Source organism: Fulmarus glacialis, unplaced genomic scaffold (assembly GCF_000690835.1).
Source record: "Fulmarus glacialis isolate BGI_N327 unplaced genomic scaffold, ASM69083v1 scaffold12233, whole genome shotgun sequence".
NCBI classification, from domain to species: domain Eukaryota; kingdom Metazoa; phylum Chordata; class Aves; order Procellariiformes; family Procellariidae; genus Fulmarus; species Fulmarus glacialis.
In genome coordinates this window covers 17219-29578 of record NW_009201166.1, presented here as the reverse complement: position 1 = coordinate 29578, position 12360 = coordinate 17219, and positions in this window count along the sequence as shown.

The following is a 12360-nucleotide window of genomic DNA, read 5'->3' as shown; positions in this document are numbered from 1 at the left end:
TTAATTATCGATGTGTGAAAAGACAACTCCTTTTTATTTTCTCATAAACCTTTTTCTCTTAATATGTGGTGATTGTCTTGCTGATACACATGAGAAAACTAAAGCTGTTCATACAGTAGTAAAGACTCTGTATTGGCAATGAACTTACTTTATTACAGCTTAGGAAAGAGACAACAGTTACACTAGGGGAGTTTTCTGTTTACTATTGAGGGGAGAAAGAGCAGTACAGAAAGGGAGATTTTTGTATCTTCATGGTATCATGGTATCATGGTGCTTCATGGTATCAAAGGAGAGGAATGTAAGAAGGTGCTCCACTGAGTTTCCCAGATACATCAGCAGAAAAAACTTATTTTAAAATGAACAAACAAACAAACAATCTGCTTGCACATGCAGATGTTGGTCAAGCAAGTAGCTTGACACATTTCAAAAGCAGAACCCCCCCAAAAAATTGCATCATTTTACCTATTGTATTAAAACTTTTCTGTGTAATTTATAACTGTCAAAAAATTGCACACTCTGAGTAGATGCGCCGTTTCTCTCCCCGGACACCAACAGCTCGTCAACTTCACTTCTAGCGAGTTCTTTTTCCTCATATGGCAACCCTCCATAGGACAGGACCAATAACAGACTCTACGAACATTCAGGTTTCTGTTCCTTCCACCAAAGTGCTGGAACATTCATTTTCTCAATTTTTTCCTACAGTGAAAAGTCTCTGACTATAGTCTATTCTTTTCTCTATCAAGAGGCATGAAGACTGTCAGGCTGAAGCTGACATCTTCCCAGCACCACAGAAAACTAAGGAAACATGTAAGTGGGTGCTTCAAGATAGTCAATCTATTTATGAAACACTATTACTTGTGTATAATTTCTATACCATAAAGACTTAGCAATCTGCAACCTGCAACCTGTTTCACTCAAAGTACAAAAAGAATTAATGTGCAGGAAAATACAAGGTAGCTTAAGTATGAAAATGACTGTTGAAATTGTTGTAAATAAAAATACTTCTTGACAAGCAGACAAAAACCAAAACCGTAGAGAATGGTCCCTGTTTTGAGAAGCAGAAAAGTGCACAAGAAATAAGCTCTGTACAGGATAAAATATGGTGTCTAATGCCATGAACCTGTCAAGACTTGAGTGTATTTAATATTAAGCCCTGAGTAATCGCACTGAATTCAATGGCAGCCAGCTTACAATATTTAAGATAAACACTAACACTTGGAATTTCAGGGAAAAGAGAAAAAGCTAAGAAAGACAATGGGGAAAAACAAAGGCCACAAGATGAGATATAAGCAGAGATACAGGCAGGAACAGAAAGTGAGAATAAAAGGAAGATGAAAAACAAGGGAAGGTTTCAAGTGGGCTGAGCTGCAACAGTTTACAGTGGCTGGAATCTAGAGTCTATAATATTAGGAACTGTCTTTTTTTTTTCTTCTCAAACCATTTGACTCGTTGTAACATGAAGAAGAGAATGTAACACACTTTGGAAATGAATTACAGTTATACATCTGGTTCCTAACCAATCAGGAAGAAAACTCTCAAAACTCCCAAAACACAATTAATGCTACAATTAATGTTGCTTGCCCAAAACAAAATTGTGTATAGGTTGTGCCACATAGTTTATTGACTGAAATAAAAATATATGACGCAACAATGGAGAAGGTGATGCTAAGGGATTCTGTAAGCTTTTTATAAAATAATTTTTCAGTTCAGGAGGAGTTATTTTCTTGTGCAAACAGGCATAAAATTACTACCCACTGCCCTGCTTCTCATTGATTTCTACTTGGCACAGTTTGCCAGATGCTGTTTGGTCTAAGTGTTGCCTTGACCTCCACTGGTGACGCTGGCCCCTTTTTGCTTTGTTGTGAAGTATTTTCCCAGCAGGGAGGACCCACCCCTCTAATAGTTCAGTTGCAACTTTTGCTAAAAGCTTATGGGTTACCCATATGTTGTACTGGAGGGGCCAGCCTGACTGGAATTAACTCAGAAGTGGCGTCCAGCATCATGGCTGGAGCTGGCCCAGAGGAGATTATAAATGCCCCAAAACTAATTAAATATTTTGTCTCCTGCTGGTAAACAAAAGCGAATGAGGGCAAAAATATGAAATGCCTGATTTAACTAGGATCTGTAAGTAGCTTGACAACGGCAACCCTGAAGTCAGTGATGCATGATTCAAAAGCCCCTAATGGGTCAAAGCTGTTACACAAATGAGACTTTTGTCGATTATCCTTCATTTTATGTACTTGCAAAACTGTTACATAAATGTACTTACTATCAGTTTTCAGAGCATTTCACAACAGCTTTTCTGGGGTAAGAGCCGTGCAGTCCAGATATTTATTTGGAAGCATTCTTAACTTTCACTTTTGCACTAAAAGATACAGAAAATAAATATGACCACCCAAAGAAATACATACAAATAAGAAGTGACAGTATTTTCAGTAACATTTTCATGGATCTGAGCTGTCAAATGGTGCTTCATAAAAATGAGATAGAAGGATTCTTTTATTTAATAACATATTTAGTAACATTTTTTTAAAAAATTGTTAGCTAAGTGCCTTTTTCAAGGCACTTCTATTTAAAGAAATATATATAGAATACATATAGAAGAATATATATAAAAAAATCAGTTAAATTATTTAAATACAGAATAATATATACTTAAAGAAATCAGCTGAATTATTTAAATAATGGATCAAATGCTTTTGATATATATCATTCAGATTTAATGTATTCAGTTTTGTAAATTAAAAATCCACTCTCATGGCATTTTAAATATTTTATGTCCATAAGGGTATAGTATATTTTAAAATACACTACTGCACACTTAACTTGTTTTCTTTTAGTAATGTGTAATAGTTATCATGTAAATATTCCACGAATATGTTTTAGAATGTTAAGTGAAGAAATGTCCTACAAAAATCCCATTAGTAAAGAAAATGAGAATTCTAATTAGATGTTCTATATACTAATTTTACATACATGCTTAACTTCACATGTTTATGTAATACTACTGCAGTTAATGGGACTAATCAAGTGTCCAAAGTTAAAAATAGCTAAGTTTTGGTTGTCCAGAACCTCAGTTCTTAATGTTGTTAGTGTGAACTAGAAAGTGACTTGTTTAATGAAAGCATAGCATTCACCTTTTCTGGGAGGGCATGTGTTAAATCTTCATGTTTTCCATAACCACATTTTCACTTACTTTTTAAAAAAACCTTTGCAATAAAGTTATCTTTACTTGCTGAAATTTGAAACTTACTGAAAAATGGCAAGGATCAAATATATGGGTAAAAGAAAAGGAAATCTTAAAACAAATTGATAGATACATATATATACATACATACACAAAATAATATATACATCTTACTTCATTTTTTACAGTACTTTCCCATTAGATTTTTGCTTTATAATTAAACTGTTATGCAAATTAAGCCACACTCAATTTAAGTTTACACCATTAACTGTAAGGGCTGATGTTGTAATTAATGCTTTCCAAATTAACTAGGAACTTTTGTGGTTATATTGGTTTGCATCCTGCCATAGACAGATGAGCGCACATGCACACATGCATATAACACATCTGCTCTTTTGTCCAAATGGACAGCAGGACGCCACAGAGGTTTTCTCATCAAAAGAAATGCAATTCTAAAAGATTAAGATGTTCTAGTTAGGCACACAGTAACATTCGATGTTTCTGATTTTCAAATCTCCCAAGTGCCACATTTCCAAACTATAATGAATTAGATGTGACGGGTATATTCTAAAAGCTACTAGTAAAGCTGGTTGTGAATAAAGAAACACTTAATGTAGTGATTGCTAACATATAATGCTGGATTTAGAATGCACAAAGGACAATGTTTCCCATTAGGTACATGAGAATGAAAAGTGATAAACCATGAGTAGAAGAGCAAAAAACTCACTTCATACAATGTATATAGAAAAAGGACTGAGTATTTGGTATCAAAAAGCTCTGTTGTTTGTTTTTTCTCCCACGAAGCTAGTTCTTTCTTTTCATTCCTTATTATTTCAGAGATTTCAGGAATCTTGAATGACAGCATTCTATCAGATTTTAGTGGAGTTTTCTCTTGAATTATCCAAACTTGAGGATGGGGAAGTTTTCTCAGACTTAATTAATATCACAGTGGAAATTTTAAATGAAAAGCTTTTTACAGCAATGTATTCAGCCACTTCTGTTAAACAGGTTTCCTTTTAGATATACAAAATAAGTGAGACAATCTTGCTTAATTAATTCCATACTTTGTGCTTTATGTCATCAACCACTCACAGACCTTAATTCCTAATGCAAAAAATGCAGTAAGGCAGCTATATTTCTGTTGCAGCTGGTTGTCTTCATATACGATTGAGAAGCAAAAAGGTGTGTATTACTTCATTTTTCCTTACAGCTTAAAAAGAAGTGTCTGAACATAGTAATAACTGTATTTTTGTAATTCAGACTGACTGAAAAATGTGCATTGAATAAAAGTGCTATCAGATTATAGGGATGCTTTCAGAGTCAAACACCAGGAAAATTTCCCTCCCAAGTTCTACAGCATCAAAAAGTCAAGAATGCAAGCTTTACAGCAAGGGCTATTTAATCTAACAGACAAACCCATAAAAAGATCCAATAGCTAGAGGACAAAGTTTGAAAACCATGAACTGGAAACACAGAACATATTTTCAACAGAAAATTCCTAGATATTTTACCAAGGAATATGATAGATTCTTCATAAGCTTACATTTTTATATTAAATTTGGATGTCTTTCTACTATACTGAAATCACGAAGTATTGGCTTCAGTACACAGATTGCTTTGTGGACTATTACTGTCTGCGATACGCATTCAGGTCATCAGATTAGATGATGGCCTTAGATATATGCATCTATGAAACGCAGAAAAGACTACCAAAGTAACCTAATAATCCCAGACAGCGATCCAATAAGAGTCTGAAACTACAAAGAATTCTGGCAAACTGCATGCAGATTAATTTCCCTTACTCTCTAAATCTTTTTCTTTAGGGAAAGCATGTATCTTCTTTAAGGTGAGTGGAAGCCATTTAATGTATCTCAGGCATTCAGAGAGTAAAGAAGCTGTAAAATTCAAAGTGCTCAATGAAGAGGAAACAAACCCAAATATGTTACTGGTATCACTGAAGCACAAAATGTATCACCGTATCACACTGTCTTCCTCTGAATTTTGAGGAGTATGGGTGACAAAATCGGAACATGTAAGAGTGGACAGGGAACACAAGCTTGCAACTATTTTTTTCAAAAGGTTTGTTTTCTAGAAAGGGTGTTAATGTATTCTTCCACAAAGAAAAAGGATGTATGTATTGATTAGACTGGTCTCAATACATTGTACAAGGCCTTTGCATAGATACACATTGGAAGAAGCAAGTGAGAAAATTTGTCCTAGTTAAGAAAAGACCAGCATAACCAGTCTCAGGTCTCAATAAGCGAAGTAAGATGCCTGAAAACAGTTGAGGAGGGAAAATGAACATACAGAACTTACTATCTCTCTTCTACTTTTTCTTGGCAGGCAGGGAAGGCTAACTGAAGTGATTAATTCATATTGTACCATTTTAAGAATCAAGATTCCACCTTCTTTTTGTCCTCCTCAAAATCCTAGGGCATAGCACAGCTTAATCCACGCTCCCAGTCAGCAGGGAAATCTAGCAAAGGTTACACCTCCTGAAGTACAATTCCCCTTAGAGCTCTTCCTGAAACTGTCTGACTGTACCACCTTTTAGTCAGTGCTAGTGCTTGATGAGACGATTGAACCCTATGTTAAGAACTTCCAAAATGAAACCAAAGTACCACTTAATTGGTATTCTGACTGGGACTAATTCAAAGGTGTCTCCTAGTACCTTGGGATATGGTGTGTTCTAGTTTGGAGAGAATCGATCAGTCAGAGATTGATGAAGGGGTGGTGAGGTCAGGTTTGCAAATACAGAACCATCTGCAGAGTCTCCTGGGTTGCTACCTGCAACATAGTAATTTACAGGAGCAGGTGTTTCCTTTTAATCTACATTTTTTTTCTGCTGAAATTGTAACTTTATTGAGAAAGAGCCTGCAGTTTGTTATTAAGAGGGTACTTTGTTTATTGTTCCTATTAACTGCGGAAAGGTTTCTGAAAGTTGTAGTAACCATATTCCTTAAAAACACAGGTAAGAACAGAGGCTGTGATGTTAAATATGTAAGTCAATTAGACACGTCTTCAGAAAGCTGCTATGCATAAATATATTAAAGTCCAAAAGGCTGTTTTTAAAACAGAATTATTTTGTTCAGAAAGGAGCCATTTCTTCCTGAATATGGGTGACTGAAATTGTTATAGTCCTTAAGATTGTAATTTACTTCTGTTAACACCCGTAAATATTTATGGAGAAAGGAGGCTTTCTGAAACAAAAGAAAAATTCAAGAATTCCAGCTGGAATTCCCACCTGAATTGAGCTTGGTGGGATGGGCACTCTGGTAAGTCCCCTTTGGTTTGGATCCGAAGCATAGCAAAAGGTCAGCAGAGAATATATTTGAATTCAAATTCAGGTTCCTGGCTTTGCTGCACCTCATACTCTGCTCCAGCTCTACTATAATCTACATAATCACTTCTCTATCCTAAAATCTCTCAACCTGACTCCCAGATCATACAAACTGTCTTTGCATCATTAACTTTAACTAGTGGCAAAAACTGAGGGCATGCCCCTCAGTATTTTAACTATGCTCACATATTACACAGTCTCTACACAGACCCTGGTGAAGGGTCTAGAGAACAAGTCTTATGAGGAGCGGCTGAGGGAACTGGGACTGTTTAGCCTGGAGAAGAGGAGGCTGAGGGGAGACCTCATCGCGCTCTACAACTCCCTGAAAGGAGGTTGTAGCGAGGTGGGGGTCGGTCTCTTCTCCCAAGTAACCAGCGATAGGACGAGAGGAAATGGCCTCAAGTTGCGCCAGGGGAGGTTTAGACTGGACATTAGGAAAAACTTCTTTACTGAAAGAGTGGTCAGGCCTTGGAACAGGCTGCCCAGGGAAGTAGTAGAGTAGTAGAGTAGAGACAGTTTGTATGATCTGGGAGTCAGGTTGAGAGATTTTAGGATAGAGAAGTGATTATGTAGATTATAGTAGAGCTGGAGCAGAGTATGAGGTGCAGCAAAGCCAGGAACCTGAATTTGAATTCAAATATATTCTCTGCTGACCTTTTGCTATGCTTCGGATCCAAACCAAAGGGGACTTACCAGAGTGCCCATCTGCCAGAGTCCCTGGAAGTATTTGAAAGACGTGTAGATGTGGTGCTTAGGGACATGGTTTAGTGGGCATGGTGGTGTTGGGTTGATGGTTGGACTCAATGATCTTAGAGGTCTTTTCCAACCTTAATGATTCTATGATTCTATGATTACACCTCCTTCTCCTCTTCCTGCTCCTCACAAACCTACTTGTTCTTCTTCAAACTCCTTCCTCTTCACAATTCTAGAAACATTCTTGAGAATTTTTCTTGGGTTTGCTTAATGTATGTTATCTACCCTGTAATTCTTAACAGGACAAAAATTACCTGTGGGAAAGTGGTTTCTTGGTTTGGGTGTATCACCAAAAAACATCACGGAACACTGGAAAGTGGATAAAACTTAGGCTTTTATGATTCATGACATTAAAAACCAGGGAATGTCCTCTTTTCCCAATCAGTGAGGCAAAAACACAAGTCAAAGTGAACCTCTCACTAAAGAAACCAACAGAGTTAGAAACGTTTATTTTTTCACATTCTGCTTTAGACATTAAGTCTAAACTAAAGATCTTAGTCTAAAACTGACCCGTAGTAAAAAAAATTTCACACTTTTCGACTATCTGGTAATATACTGGGTTTTGTTATTACACTTCCCCATTCTTTTGAAAATTTTTAATTATAGTTTGTAATAAATTTTAGGAAATAAAAGGACAGTGACTCAGCAATTGAGAAAAATCCTTTGTTCTGTCTTTTTGTTTAAGTCTGGTAATTACTTTAAAGACAGATCTACTCATGGGGGGGGATTTAGAAGTCAGAATCAAACTGTTTAATTGGCAGATTTTTCAGTTTTTAATTGAACTAATTTAATTTTTACCTGATCTGGCATCACCCTTAATTTTCATTTAGTTTCCTTTTTTTACTTCTGGGAAGGTTCCCTCTGTTCCTGCCATGTTTCCCTGTCACTCTGATGAATACTGAGACAAAGAAATCTTTTCTTTCCCAGAAAGAACTGCCTCATCTGTTGCTAATTTGCCTTCCTATCCCTTATGGAACAAATGGCTTCCTTCTATGACCTCTTGCTGTGCTCACATTCATGAGATGTTTTATTCCCACCTTTTGCAAAATTTTCAAATTTTGGTAACAACTTTTCAATATATGTTTTCTGTCTATCCTCATCTAGATAACACAAAAAAAAAAGCAAATATTTTCATGAATCCTTTAAGCAAATCTGTTAAATGGCTTATTGAATAAAAAAATGGCTTCCCATTTTCTTTTCATCCCTTTTAGCTGTACATTCATTTCCATAGCAACAAACTTATATGGTTTCTATTGCTCAGAACTTCTTTTTCTTATTTTGCTTTCTTCCCGGCTCGTACATGAGCTATGCCTCTGCAGAGGCACACACCAAAGAAGTAAAATGAGCAAACGTGCATTTAAATTTTCAAGTTTTGGCTGTTGGATCTCGCCAGGGATTTACTCAAAACGTACAGTGCCTGTAACTTAATAACCTTCTGTTGGGACACTCTCATGATAAATAACTCTCAAGCGCACAGGAATTTTTGGAATTGTATTTTCCCTTTACATACTTTGCTCTTGGTTCAACACATCCCTATGCTACAGTCTTAATTAAGAGAGCAGCACAAATCAGTTCTGCAAATCCTCTGCACCAGAAACACTATACAAAGAGACATTGCATTTTTCCAACCTTCCACTTAGTATCTTCACTTAATTTAACTTTTGATTCAACATTTTAATTTAATAAGAACAATGCAAGTTAACTATTTTCTTAGAGAAACATTAAATTCCAAACTTCTATGTTAATAATTGTAATATTATACAGGCAGTTCCAGAAAATTCTCTCTTAAACAAAGTTTTATTTAGTTAATGAGAAGGCCTAGCAACTTGTATTAAAAAAGAGTCCATAGAAAGTCCATGATGATGAAGTCTGCGTGAAATTCTATAGCACTCAAAGATTGTATTTAGCATTATAAGGACCTAAAAATTTTGCTGCATAGGTTGAAGATCACACGGCACTAATGTTCATTTAAATTATAGTAGTCTCTTCACAGAAATCTACCTTTAAGTACTGTTTCCTTTCTGCATTTTCCGTGCTGACTTTGGCTTTTGGAAATTAACTTAGTTAAACGTCACCGTGTTCCTCTTTTTCTTGATGTGACACTCATGCGATTTTGAGTCTGAATTCTCATTTCAAGTGTAATCAAACATTTAATTTGGTGCTAAGGCAACTTAGCATTCAGGATCTTGCTCGAAGTTAAGATAGTTAAGTTAGATTAACTAACTATATACAGCTAATAAAACCAACAGGTAAATCCTTCGCATTAAAACATGAAGCACAAATTCTAAATAATTTTATTGCAAGTTTGCACAACCTATTTTTTGCACTAGGAAAGATGGACAGAATTTGTCACAATAATTAATTTCCTTTACTGTTGACTGAAAATGTACAATATATTAAAATAAGTCTTACTGAGTAATTAGGATCAGCAGGTCAACTACACAATATTTCATGAGAACAAAGCTGCTACTCAGAAAATGAGTGCTCTTTTTCTTGCCACTCTCAGCAGCCTTGCTTGTTTTGCATATGGTTGCATGTTTAATTAGCAATCCTTCTATAAGTGTCTGCAATTAGCACAATGATGATTAATAAAATAACTCCTTTAAAGCTCCATTTAGGCAGCAGAACTGCACTATCAGGTATAATTAAGTCATCATTAATAAATCATGGCTGATTAACTAATCTGTTGATTACAAACACATTACTGCATAGTCTCCCACCTGAGCTCTGGTGATTTTTCTATCCTGAACAGAAATAGAGACAAAGCAGTAGTAAACTATAAAAAAAATGCATTAAGTAGCAAAGATATTGGTTTGGTCAGGAAATTTAGATGGCAAGTATATCTAAAATTTACTGGTCTTTGTTCATCATTAGTCCCCTCGAGGGGAAAAAAATTAATTGTACTGTCTATTTGTTAAATGTGGATGGGTGAACAATAATTGCTTCTTTGGTTCATTTATATTCTTAAGGAGGGTTGTTTTTTCCCAAAGCATCTCAGATTATGGGCCAGATTCACTCTTTGCATAAGCCAGTAGGAAGTAGCAAATGCAGCAAAACAAGCTTGCAGTATTGCTCCTCAAGAAGATCCAGGTGACTAGCCAGAAAGTGATCGATTTGCTTTGTGAGAAGGCAAGGTCAAGGTGGCTGCTAAATATGATAATTTTTTGCACAGTAGCTAGTACGGGGCTGTGTTTTGGATTTGCGCTGAAAGCAGTGTTGATAACACAGAGATGTGTTCGTTCCTGCTTACATAGAGTCAAGGCCTTTTCTGCCTCTCACCCCACCCCACCAGCGAGGAGGCTGGGGATGCACAAGAAGGTGGGAGGGGACACGGCTGGGACAGCTGACCCCAGCTGACCAAAGGGATATCCCATACCATATGACATCATGCTCAGCATATAAAGCTGGGGGAAGAAGGAGGAAGGAGGGGGACGTTCGGAGTGATGGCATTTGTCTTCCCAAATAACCACTATGCGTGATGGAGCCCTGCTTTCCTGGAGATGGCTGAACACCTGCCTGCCGATGGGAAGTCATGAATGAATTCCTTGTTTTGCTTTGCTTGCGTGTGCGGCTTTTGCTTTACTTATTGAACTGTCTTTATCTCAACCCACAAGTTTTCTCACTTTTACTCTTCTGATTCTCTCCCCCATCCCAGGAAGGGGGGAGTGAGCAAGCGGCTGTGTGGTGCTTAGTTGCCGGCTGGGATTAAACCACAACAATATGCCATTGCAACATTGCTGTTAAGCTGCCTTCGTAGCCGTGTCTTGCATCTGATGATGAGCCCATGTTTATAAACCACATTTTAGGTCCATGAGCTTCAGCACGATTGAATACGGAAGAAGAACATGCATTTCCATTTGGCAATTCCTTTTGCTTGCCACCTAGTTCGAGCTTTGTAGTGCACTTAAATCATATTTTTGGTATGTTCTGTTTATGGTATGTTCTAGCAGGAGCTAGAAACTTTTATTTCAAATGAATCCTAAGATTCTTACGCTGTTACTCACCTTCAGCTACTCAGGCTTAATTAAGTTACAAGTTATGATAAAATTCAAAATAACTGGAAATAGGGAACTTGGCACAACTAAGTTCCTCATCATCTATAAAGGGCTGACATCCAGCTCTTCCCACAGTATGAAAATGTCTTTGAGTTCAAAATACTTCATCCTGAAATATTGCAAAGAAAAAGAACTAAAGCAAAGCTTAGGACAAAAGTGATTTGAAAGGGAAAACAGAGTTTTGGCTGGAGTAACTGAAACACTTCAATATTCCTAACAAATCCACTAAAGGAAAAAGTGACAAAATCTGAAGCTGTACATTTCATGAAGAAAATTACAGAAGAAACTTTTAATTTAGGAGCAAATCTTCAGTCTTTGAAAAGTAAATGATATTATTGTAACCAATAAAGTTTTCTTTCGGATTTTAACCAGTTCTATGTGCATCACTGTCAATCTCTTAAATCTTTCTGCTAAAACTTTTATTAAAAATATTGAATAAGCAACAGTACTATGAGCCACTACAGTACCACTCATCTTTGAAAACTACTGTTCATAAAAGGGAATCATAAAGCACATTTGTAAGCCATTTATATTTTTTTCATATTTTAATTCAAGTCAATTAATGAACATATGAGCATCATTTCAATATATGGCAAAGAAAAGATTTTTTTTTTTTTAAAGGACCGTAGTCAGATTTCATGGAGAATGACTGAATATGGAAAAATTTTGATTATTTTATCAATCAGAAAAATTTAAAATTCAATCCAGAAAGCAGGATTTTTATGGCTTTTAACATGGAATCTGGAAATAAAGAAAAGAATCATTAAAAAGCAGAAAACCAAGATAGCTGTCCTTGGACATTTTCTGAGGTCAGTGTTCATATGAAGTGGCAAGATGACAGTGAAGAAAATACCAAGGATCTTGAAGATTAGAAGTGAGCATTTTCAAGCAATTTTTAAAAATGGACAGTAAGTAATCGAAGACTTTTGAGGACAGTGGTGATTCACTGCCTAGAGCTAAGATATAATCAGCGTAAGATGAATAATTTGAAGGTATGGAAGATGAAATTGTTAGTGTCAATTTCT